General features: G+C 36.7%; 1 protein-coding gene and 1 pseudogene across 1 annotated transcript in view; both read right to left on the bottom strand.

Annotated features, from left to right (window-relative positions):
* PARD3B (par-3 family cell polarity regulator beta) overlaps positions 1-12142 on the bottom strand; it is a 943196-nt gene that overhangs the window by 818113 nt on the left and 112941 nt on the right. The gene's annotated exons all lie outside the window — the stretch shown is intronic.
* Positions 3976-4113, bottom strand: LOC129080829 (uncharacterized; annotated as a pseudogene).

Below are 12142 nucleotides of genomic sequence, written 5' to 3' on the forward strand. Positions count from 1 at the left end.
GAGAAAGATAAATCCCATATGATTTCATTCATATGTGGATTCTAATGAACAAAATAAGCTAACAAAATAGAAACAGGCTCACAGATAGGAACAGACTGACAGCTGTCAGACGGGACAGGCATTGTGGGGCTAAATGAAAAAGGTGAAGGGATTCAGGGAAAAACCACAGACAGAGAGAACAGTATGGTGCACAGTGATTACCAGAGGGAAAGGGGGGAGGGGAGAGGTAGAAGGGGGACAAATGCTGATGGAAGGAGACTCAACGTGGGGTGATGAACACACAGCGCAGTAGACGGATGATGTACTACAGATCTGTATACCCAAAACCTATATAATTTTATTAACCGATGACACCCCAATAAATTCAATAAAAAAGTAAAAATAGAAGGTAAATAAAATAAATAAGAAAGAAAATACCAGGCTCTGATTAATCCATAGTTAAAATATTCCCAGTGTTTAAGGAAGAAAAAGTGTTCATCTTATACAAATACTTCTAGAAACTAGAAAAAGAAAAATTCTCCCATTTCTTCTTATGAGAACAGCATAATATTAATACCAACACCTTACAAGGATATTACAATAAAAATTATAAAAATCACAAAAATCTGCATATGATACATATGCAAAATCTTAAATAAAACATGTATAAATCTAATTCAGTGACAGATACAAAGGATAATACATCATGACCAAGTGGAATTTATTCCAGTAATGCAGGAATGGTTTAAAATTCAAAAGTCAACCAAGGTTATTCACCAAATCAACAGAAGAAAAACAGGCATAAAAATTAGATGATCATCACAGGTGATGAAATACAAGCACCACCAACGCACAATTAAAAGTATCTTAATAAACAAGGCAAGCCAGTAACAAATAGAAAAATGAAATTTTTTAAAGCAATATTTATGATAGCATCAAAAATAAACTACGGATGAGTCTAACAAAATACATAAAACTTCTGTATTAATACTTACAAAGAATTGGAAAAAATTCAAGAAGAGTTTCATAGATTGAATTTGTTTTGTGAAAATTGAAGTTCGATATTGTAAAGATATTGATCTCGCCTGAATTAATTAAGGTTGGGGGTTAGGACTGCGGGCATGTGCAGCAGCCGGAATTCTCAGATACTGAAGATGGGAGTATAAATTTGCACAATAACTTTGGAAAACTGGCAGTATCTAAACAGAAACATCCCACGAAGCTCAGCAATTCCACTCCCAAGTACATACTCAACAAAAACAAGTATATACAATTACCAAAGACACGTACTAAAATATTCATAGCAGTATTATTCCTTATACCTAAATATTTGCAAATAACACAAATATTCACCAGCAGAAGAATGGATAAATATCAATTGCAGTGGAATACTAAACATCAACAACAATGAACAAACTACAATATTACTTTATACAATAATATCAGTGAATATATAGCATAACATTAACCAAAAAGAGCAAAATACAAAAAAAGTAACATATTGTGTGTGATTTCATGCAGATAAGCTCAGAAACAAGCAGAATTTGTTCACAATGTTACAAGTCAGGAGACTGGTTACCCCTTGAAGGGAGAAGGGCAGTGAGTCAAGAAGGGCACAGAAGCTTCTGGAGTAACAGTCTATTTTCTGACGTGTGTACTGGCTACACTCATTTGAGTAACTTTTCTGTGTGTTATACTTTTAAAACATTTACATAAAAATGAGAACTTTTGCTTCAAAAAATGTGATTTCTTCTCTCAAACTGTAATACCTAATAGTTCCCTTCACACACGACATCTTTATAAACAAAATAAAGAACACTAAAAAGCTGTTTAGAACAAATTCTTTAGATGTATCAAAATGAATCAGTGCAAATAAGAGAAAGGGAATGTAGAAGGCTCAAAAGCTGGAGGGGCCAGATTGTCCCACTAACAGAACACACAGCTCACTACCCACCAATCACTGAAAACCGCTAAGACCCACAGCGGAGGCTGAGTGGACCACAGGCTCAGATGAGTCAACAGTGTGACAAGGCTGCTAAAAACGTCACCACCACCTTCAGCTATGATAATGGAAGTACTGTGTCTAGAATAGAGCAAGTAATTACCTCATTCTATGCTATAGTGCTCATACCACATTTAGAGTATTTTTTTTCAAAATTTAAGAGATGATTATTAACAAACTGAGGAGCGCCTGTATGGGAGATGGAGGTAGGTTGGCTCACTCATCAAAAGACATAATTTAGGTTTGCTTACACTGGAGAACAAAAAGGAAAAAAAAAAACCACGAACCACTGCTTATAGGACACAGAGCCCTTAATGTTATCTGGTAAGGCCCAAATTTCTTATTGCTAAAATTATCCCTGAAAACCTCTCAGGGAACTACCATACTGGAATCTCCTTCCATATGACACTTCTTGTTTTCATCCAGGCCTGGAGCATAGTATTGTCTTTTCAGTTAAGTACCAGATAAAAGTATCAGGACCATGTGGGAGACCATGTTCTGTGAAAACTGCTTATCTTAGACTCTTACAATCATATTCTGGCCATAAGCATATTAAAAAGAATGTTAATCACACCATGTCATTTTTCATTCCTCTTTGTGAAGTATCCATAATCTGAGAAGCTTTCTCTATATAAAGAACTTTAAAGGTTAATTTTTCATTCTGGGATTAACCTAAATTTATTTGAGGGGAAAAGGTTCAAAATCTAGATTAGAGATTTTTTAAAAAATAAAGGACAAATTTTAGTTATTTTCAAGTCTACAGCCTACATCATCTCAGAACAATCTAACTTTCACAAGAATATGTAAATTTCCTTTTCCTATGGATGTAAGAGTGAGCTAAGTGCTAAAAAGTATAAACCTTATATAAACCCTCAGGATTAAATATACCATAATCCTAAAACCTAAGTTTTATCAGGAAAATTAAACATTAACTTCTCAAATTAGTAAAAATTACACATGTATTTAATTGATACATATATTTCAAAAGATTCCCAGTATGACTTTTAAAACATTAAACCATTGTTAATGTAATTAACACAGAAATACAATGTTTCAAATCAATGTTTAAAAACAGCTATTTTTTAAATCCTGCTTTCCATTCATTGTTTTCAGTGAAAGTTCATATTTCAAAGACCTGGATGCCAAGGTTTTAGAAGCTTGTGTTGTCCAAAGGAATGCGAAGCCTTCAACCAAAGAATGGAAGCAGCCATATCCTCAAAGAGAAGGAAGGACAAGCTAGAAATTTTTAAATAATTTATGTATCACAAAACCCCCAAAAGTATTCTGCTACAAACTGGATTTTAATAAGAATGTGAGAATGCAAATTCATACAACTCAAGATTTACTTAATGCAGCCAATTAAATCCAAACTTCCTCGCTGCTCTGACGCTGGAATCTTTTTAAAGCAACTCCAAAGACTACCTTCACAGATACTGCCAAGTGTAGGTGTAGCTTTTCATATATGAATGAATGAAGAAAGTTTCAAGCATTAGACAGGTGACAACCATGAACTTTAACTCTTTACTCAAACACAAAGTTTTATGCTCCATCACTGAGGAAATTAAGACATAGAAAAAAGCATTTTAATTTACATCAGAAGAGGTACTGGTGGCAGTGTTGATAAAAATAAGGTAACTCTAAAATAAATGTAAAGACCTCATCAACTTCATCCCTGCTTACTGTTTACAAGACTTATTTTCCAAATAGCAGTGATAGGAAAGGGAAGGATTATCTGCCTCTGATTTTCGGAATTATTGGGACACCCTTGTCCACTGCTGTTAGTTCTGTTTCTCCAACAGTCACTCATCCAGAATGATACAGATGGATCAGACACAGCTAAAGAGGACACAGAAAGAAAAGGAAAGGAAGTAGAAAAAGTTGAGCTCAAGTATTCCCTGTTCAGAGACGCCCTTCCTGTCAACCTGATTCTCTTCCCCATTGCCAGTACCAAACATCACATTACTTTATTCAATTATTTGTTTTCCCTTTTTTACCCATATGAAGTGCTTGAGGGTAGAATCGGCAGACTGGAAACCGTGGGCACAGAAGACATGACATTAAGGGGGTGGGAGTCCTTTGCCTCTGTCTCACGTTATAGGGATGAGACTGCACGTCCAACCAAGAAGAGGAGGGTTGTTAATTTTTATGACTTCTTCTCCCCCAGCTAGAACATAAGTTCCATGGTACAGAAACTTCTTCACTTTCATATCCCCAGCACCTAAAACTACTTTTGGCCTCCATTATACATTTGTCACATGATTGAAGACAAGGAGAAACAAAGAAGTAACAAGGGAAGAGGCGAAAAGAACTCATAATACTAAAATGAAAGGTTGAACCATGTGATCTAGACCTTTTGATAAAGCCAAGGGCAGTAGAAGGAAAGTAGAAACACTCTGGGTTGCGTGGCAATGCCAGTCACTTCTGCAACAAGAATATGTTGAATTTTTACAACCATCCAAGAACAAAATAGAGGAGAAGAAAAACCATCCTCACAACAATAAAACTTGCATTTTTAGTGAGGAGTGAAAATAGGCAGAAATTAACAAAATAAATAATGAAATGAAATGGTCCATTAGAAAGTGATAAGTGATTTGGGAGAAAAAAATAGAATAGGGTGAGGAAGGCGGGGAGTACAGAGGGCTTATATTTTTAAACGGGGACCAGGTCAGGTCTTCCTGAAATGATGACGTCTAAGCAAAGATGTGAAGCATTCTCCAGAGGCAGTCTGGAGAATGGGAGTCGGGTCTCCTAACACATGGCTGGGCCCTTGGGCAAGTCCATCTGCATCATTTACAAAAGAAGTCAGAGCTCAGAAGAGGGTCCCTTATCCCTTTTTTGGGCATAGAAGAGGAAGAGCTGGTCCACTGGCCAGGCTGAATAAGCATGACAGAGACAAGGAGACACGAAATGGCAGCAACTGCCTGTCTAGCCTGTGGGAGAATGCCTTGCCCCAGACCAAGTAAAATTTGTTTAATGCTAGGTAAGATTCTACTCATTTTTCAAAATCCTTCAAACATATTGAAAAGTAACTTTTCTTTTAAATAAAAATATTTCCAGAAACATAGAAGAAGGAGTCTATATGTCATTTGCGTCTCTGGTGTTCCTTTCTAAACTACTGAGGTAAGACATTCCAGGTGTGATTGGGCATGAACTGCATGAAGAAGGTGAGGAATTATATCCTGCAAATTAAATGTTTGGTTGGGAAAGCGTGAGCATTAGAGTAGGTCAGACTACATTGAAATCCAAACTCCGCCCCTTCTATGAGAACAATGCCATCAGCCCTCACCATACTGTGAGAAATTCATGACATATTCAAACACAGGCACATACATAGGCACACAGGAATATGCCTAGATATATTTTCTTTCTTAGTAGCATATTCTTGAATTCTACAATGGCAGAGTCATTTCTTTCTAACTCATATACTATTGTGATCCCAGCATCTGGTACAATTTCTCTTTTTTACAGATGTACAGTAAATGGTACCAATTATTATTACTGTCCTGTGCAATGCTTCAAAACTGAGATTTACTGACAGTTTAGAGGGCAAAAAGACCTCCTGGGCTTGAGAGATAAGAAAGTCAACAAAAGTGAGCAAAAGATCCAGAAGGAGAAGTATCAGAATGTGAGGCCAGTTTCCCATATGTCAAAATCCTGACCAGGAGGAAACATTCTTCCCCACTTTCTCTCTATGCTTGTAATCAAAATGTGCTGTGTAGACCAATGCAGCCCATGAACTGTTTGTTTTTCATCTGCAATGAAATAAATGCAGAAATTGGGAGTAACCATTAAATTGTCACAGCAATTTTTACTGCTATAGTATGTAAACACATAATTTTATAATTTAGAAAATTATCCATTTGCTATAGATGAACTAACAAATAAAATGATCTAATCTTCTACCACAAATAATATGAGTTGTCCTGGGTACACTGGCCATCTGCCCCTGACACCCAATGGCTTAACTTAGACTCATAATTAACTGACATAGTTAATTGACATTAAACAAAATGTTGACACATGAAACATAGGACTCTACAGACAAGAAAATCTTTTGTTTAAGTGTTATTTACATAGGCATGTGCATGCCAAACTTCAAAGAAAATTAGCTAAAACTTATATAAACTGAGATCTGACTTCTCCTAGTCGTAACACCTTATCTACTTCATGAGAGTAATGAAAATATAGATGATGACCCTGAAAACCTATGCAGTTTTGCCTAAAATTATGGTATCATTATACCATTATTATACTATTTAATTATAAATATAGTAGAGGGAAAAGCCCGAAGCAGAAATGCCAATTCTGTAGCAGGCAAACAATAACAACAATAAGAAAAGGATTCAAACTTCGCCTTATGAAGAAATATTTCTAAAATTATAAAAAAATAATCAAAATGTTGAAATTTTCTGAGAGTTATATCACAATATCAGTTATATATATATATATTTAAGCATATTCCTTCACACATACATATTAATTTAATATAAAAACTGATATGACCGTAGATCTGCTCTTTACTTTTACAAGAAAATTAATTTAAGTACTTATTTTTTTAAGTTGCAGATAGAAAACCCAGGCTGTTGCCGCATTTGGTTGGAGCATTGTTCTGTACAGCAAGGCACTGCGAGCTTGATTCCTGGTCAGGGAACATGCCTAGGTTGCAGGTTCAATCCCAAGTTGAGGTGCATACCACAAGCAACTGATGATCTATGTTTATCTCTCACATCAATGTCTGTCTGTCTGTATGTCTACCTGTCTCTCTCCCCATTCCCTCTCTCTCACATCCTCTCTCTAAAACCAATAAAACACATCCTTGGGTGAGGATTTTTTTTTTTAAAGTTTGGCCAGCTAACACATACCCATGGTTATAGTTGTTAATATCATCCTATCCTTTCTTCCCTGGAAATCATCCCCAAACAAGAAAATCTACATACAAAACCATAAATCTGTTTTCATGAAACCAGGAGATGTATGCAATTCAAAGTATGATACAAATGACAGAAAATGGATCAAGAAGTAATGACATATCAGGGAGGAGGAAAATCAGACTGAAGTGTCTTTAGATGGAGACAGCTTTCATGAAAAACAAGCCAATCTACCTGGGAAACAACCTGGAGATAATAGGGTCAATGAAAAAGAGAAGTAGGTAGGGGTGGGCTATAGACTGCAAAGAGGGGTCTGCACCATTAATGCTATGCATTCCAACCCTGTTCCCTCATCCAACCCCAGAAAACTAGCATCCAGGCTTAGAGCCAGCCATCCTTCCCAGCCACTCCTCTCAGGTGATTAGAAAAACCTGTGCCACCAAAATGAAGGACCTAGGAAACAGAAGACCCAACATGAAAGGGATGGGAAATTAATTTCCAAAAAATAGCAACAGCTTTAATATGAGAGCCATGCAAGAGCTTAGGAAGCAACGGTTCCAGATCGTATCAGCACTTCGAAAGGGCTCCATGGTGTCAAGGATGAACACAAAATTGATGATTCTATGACAGTTTTAACCCTATGGAAAATGGTACTGAGAGTCATTTCAGACAACAGTTACAAAAAGAAACATGAAAGCATGTGTTTCAAAGAAAATTACACAAGTAAAATTGATTAACTCCAGGAGAACCAAAACTTTGCAGAAAACAGGACGCAAGCATAGTGAGTTATTCAAGAGTGAACAATATCTACACGGTTACAGCAGTGACAATGAAGGGGGAACTCGAGAGTTAAAAATTATTAGCTTTAAGTTATAGTTAACAGATTTCCTGATTAATGCAGGTAGAAAGCTGCGGTTCCAGGAACAGGAACGTATGACTGGTCCTACCCTGAGTCCAGGAAGTCTGCAAGCAATTAGGCCTTTGTGCCCAGGAGGACTGCAAGAGATCAGGATGGCATCTGAGCCACTGTGCTCCAGGTGAGGAATGTCCCCCATCCACGGTGCAGGTAAGGAATCACCAGTCAGCAGATGAAGGGGTGCTAATAAAATCACTACACTGCAACTTTTATCTGATTAACCTTTTTCCCTGAATTCCAAACCCCTTACCTACCCTTTGCTTCTCCTATAGGAAGGGTCAACTTGAGATGAGATGTTAAGCTTGTTTTTTAAGGGTACGCAACCCACCGTCTTCTCAGATTGCTGGTGTCTGAATAAAGCACCCATAAAGATTTAATCCTTGTCCCTACATATTGCTTCTGATAGTTACAGGCAGCACAACCACCAACTTTTCTGGTTTCAAAAACACTGAATGTAGATTTAACCAAATCTTCCAATAACAATTTTGGACAAACAAGGGTGAAAAGGAAAAGAAGCTGTAAAAGAGTTGTACTTTTCAACTACCCTAATAGAGTGTAAACAGACAATGTCTCAAACTGATGAATCAAAAGATAGCAATAAATTCATATTTTGACATAAAAGCACACTGGTATCCTTTGATTCATGAATTATTTAGAATTGTGGAGATAAATACCAAAAAAGAAAAAAAGAACCAACTAAAGGGTTTAGAGCGGCAGCTTCTTAGAAGCAGGATGGGTGGAGGGTGTGGGAGGGTCTCAACAGACCACTGTTTTTTGTTAGGGTCTATTAGCACTCTTTGACTATTTAAACAAGAAATCAGCCAACTATGGCCACCATCTATATCTGTAAGCAAACTTTAGTGGAACACAGCCATGCTCACTCATGAAAACAACATGTACGGCTGCTTTTACACCACAACAGCAGAGTTGAGTATCTTCGACCAAGGTCACTTGGCTTGCAGAGGGGAAAATACTTAATACTTGGCCCTTTACAAAAAATTTTGCCAAATCCTACTTTAAACCATGTATTATAATTACTTTGATTTAAAAATTAAATGCTGCAGGCGGGTGGCCCAAGTGTACGAGATCTGTCCAAAAAAAGTCCAGCCATTGTTAATGTAATGAGAATGGTTTATGTGACACCAATGTAACCTGGCAGCCAAGGAGAGTGGGCTGGAATGTGAGTGCATGAACAATGACCACTTCACTGTACTAGTCAGTGGGGGTGGTAGATGCAGTGGAGTGAACACGTGTACTATGTGGCTGTCACATTCAAAATGACTGAGTAAGCAGAGCAACAAATCTGCAAATTTTGTGTTAAGCTTTAACATTCCTCTGCAGAAACCATTCGGGTGATTCAAAAGGCCACATCTATGGGCAACTGGTGATTGGCAGCTTCATCACAACAACATTCCCACTTATGCACCACGTCTCTCACAGAGCTTTTTGGGGAAACATCTTATTACCCAGGTGACTCAGCCCCACTACAGCCCAGATTTGGCACCCTGTGACTTCTGGCTTTTTCCAAAACTAAGTTCACCCTTGAATAGGAAGAGATTTCAGACCATCAATGAGATTCAGGAAAATATGATGGGGCAGCTGATGGCAACTGGGAGAACTGTGTGAAGTCCCAAGGTGCCTAATTGGAAGGGGACTGAGGTGTCATTGTCCTATGTACAATGTTTCTTGTATCTTTTCTTAAAGAAATGTCTATCTTTCATATTACATGACTGGATACCTTCTGTCTCCAGAGGCAATTCTTTTAGGCATTTGTTTCAATCTATTTGATTGTAAATTCCTTCTAAATAATAAGGATTTCTGATGGTCTGGACTTATTCAGAATCATCTTTTGACATTCTGATATTATGATAACAATTACTATACTTAGGAGTCCCCCAACTTTTCCATCCTTCTTTCTCCTCATAGAGTGATTCAAACATGTTTATTTCCTTTTATGGTTACCATTATCTTTAATGAATAACTTATATTGCTGTGTTTAATTTTATCATCTAAAGACAGCATCTCATCTTTCCTTAGAGCAAAACATGACATCACATTTTTTTATTCTTACTTTTCTTTTTCTGCCCTTTCATTTTCCATTTCTGTCATCTCTACCTTTTCTTTACCTTTGCTTTACATTATCAAAGTTGAAAACATTTACATTCTCTTCTGCAATGATAACCATACTTTGTTTATAATGTGATTCTAAAATTTGAAAGCCAATAGACAGTATTGACTTTTATGTCAGCCCAGATAATAGTGTTCCCTGACAAAACAAATAAAAAATGACTATTACTCATATGCTAATGTCATAACCCCTAAGCCATTGAAACAGGAATATATGTTACTTTTTACAGTTTTCCCATTTTGTCAAAATTATGTTGGATTACTTTGATATGTGAGCTGTAACAGTTGACCTCAATAGCAAAAATATATAATAAACTATCCCAAAATATACTTTTATAAGTTTCTTCTTTTATGCTATAAAGAATAAAAATATTCTTTACAACACACATTATACATGTGTATTTGTTCACAAACAAACATGTAGGTGCATATAATCACACTCAATAGCAAAACAAATTGTGCCTAATTTTCTACAGGACAGAAATGTCATTCTTTGAAAATGAGCATGGTTGCCTTTGATATAAAGTAAAAATGAGCTATTTTCTAGGAAAATTATAAATTCCTGGTATCTAAAATATTAGAAGCAAGCCCAATTAGCAATAAAGGGGACTATTAGTTTCCTATTTCTCCTATAAAAAAATGACAACAAACTTAGTGTTAAGAAACACATATTTGTCATATTATATTTCTGTAAGCCTGAAGCCTGATGCAGATCCTACTGGGTTAAAATCAAGGTGTCAGCAGAGCTGAGTCCCAGCCCATACTCTCCAGGAAAGAGCAATGATTAGCAATCTCAGTTCCATATACTGCCTCAATTATAATTTGCCATGGAACACAACATACACACAGATTCTGAGCAATAGGAAGTAGATGATGGGGGTCAAATATAGTATATTGCTTTTTTTAAAGGTATCCTAATAGCTCCAATAATTATTCCAAGTTAATTACAAATGAAAATCAGTGTGTTAGAAGGCCCATCTCAGAGATGTGTTTGGAATAAAGAGAGATATAAATTAGGGTAACAAAGTAACTAAAAGATGTTGTAGGGCAAATGGAGGCAGTCTGGCTTTCTCACCCAGCAGTCTGGACAACTGAGAGAAGCAGTTTCCCGTAACCTTGAAAATAAACCTGATAAGTAGTGTTCTCATAGCCTTGATACTGGGCCCGATACGTGCTTCCATGTTCTTGAGTGGGCTCACACACACAGAATCTCACTGTTGTACAGCATGTTTTGGCTCCCTGCAAGCTTTGTCTGTTTTTATTATATATAAGATTTGGAGGCTTCCTGCAGAGGCTACAGGAGAGGGAACAGGTGACATGCAGTGTGGCACGTGGGGACACACAGCTTGCAGTGTGCGTGGATCACCCACCTTTGAATAAAGGCATGCCCAGCATCCCCCCCAGCTCCATGACATTTGGTCCATCTGCACAAATCCCATGAACCTGTCCATCCTTGAATGGTCACAAGACAGATGTATCTTCAGAAATTTTCATGGTTAATTTAGAAGCCCAGCCTTCATGAAATGTAGACTATATTCATCTTTTGGCCTGACATTCCATAGAATGTTACCCAAGAACAGTTTTCATTTTTCAACAGAAATATATAGAAAACTTAGGATTAAAATAAAAATTAAAAAATAAGTAAATAAAATTCAAAGTAAGCCAAAATAATACTAATCTAAAGCACAGATACAGCAACCAATCAGAAAAAATGCCACCTACTGAGGTAAATCAGATGTCACCAGCTGATCACACTAGCCTCCTTCTTTCCCCATTTTACCTTCAGAGCCACATTTATCAACAGGATAACATTTCCAACCAAACCTTCTATTGCACTTATTTGATCCTTTCTAGTTGGAGAAAGGATTAGATTGCCTTCATAGGCAATAACATTTCACAGGCTTGGAAGGCTTTTTATTTATTTACACCTCTTCCACAATGGACATCAAGATTTATTATGAAATCATGCCTTGTTTTCTTTTTTCCACTCAAGAGTAACCAAAGCTTTGAATCCCTTTAAAACTACCTCAGTAAGCATAATTTAATACATTTTATCTCTGAAATTTTTACAAGTCCTTCACATGCTAGAAGGCAGAATCCAATGCATAAAAGGCATAGAATAAGGCATAGTGTAAATATGAATATTCTGCTACAAAAGCAAGACCACTTCACTATGTGTGAATTCCCATGAAGGCAGAGGCTGACAAAAACAAACAAAACACACATACACAAAAAAAAATTTCAAAACAA

Source organism: Pteronotus mesoamericanus, unplaced genomic scaffold (genome assembly GCF_021234165.1).
Source record: "Pteronotus mesoamericanus isolate MK-2021 breed Mesoamerican mustached bat unplaced genomic scaffold, CSHL_Meso_final contig_90, whole genome shotgun sequence".
Classification (NCBI taxonomy): Eukaryota; Metazoa; Chordata; class Mammalia; order Chiroptera; family Mormoopidae; genus Pteronotus; species Pteronotus mesoamericanus.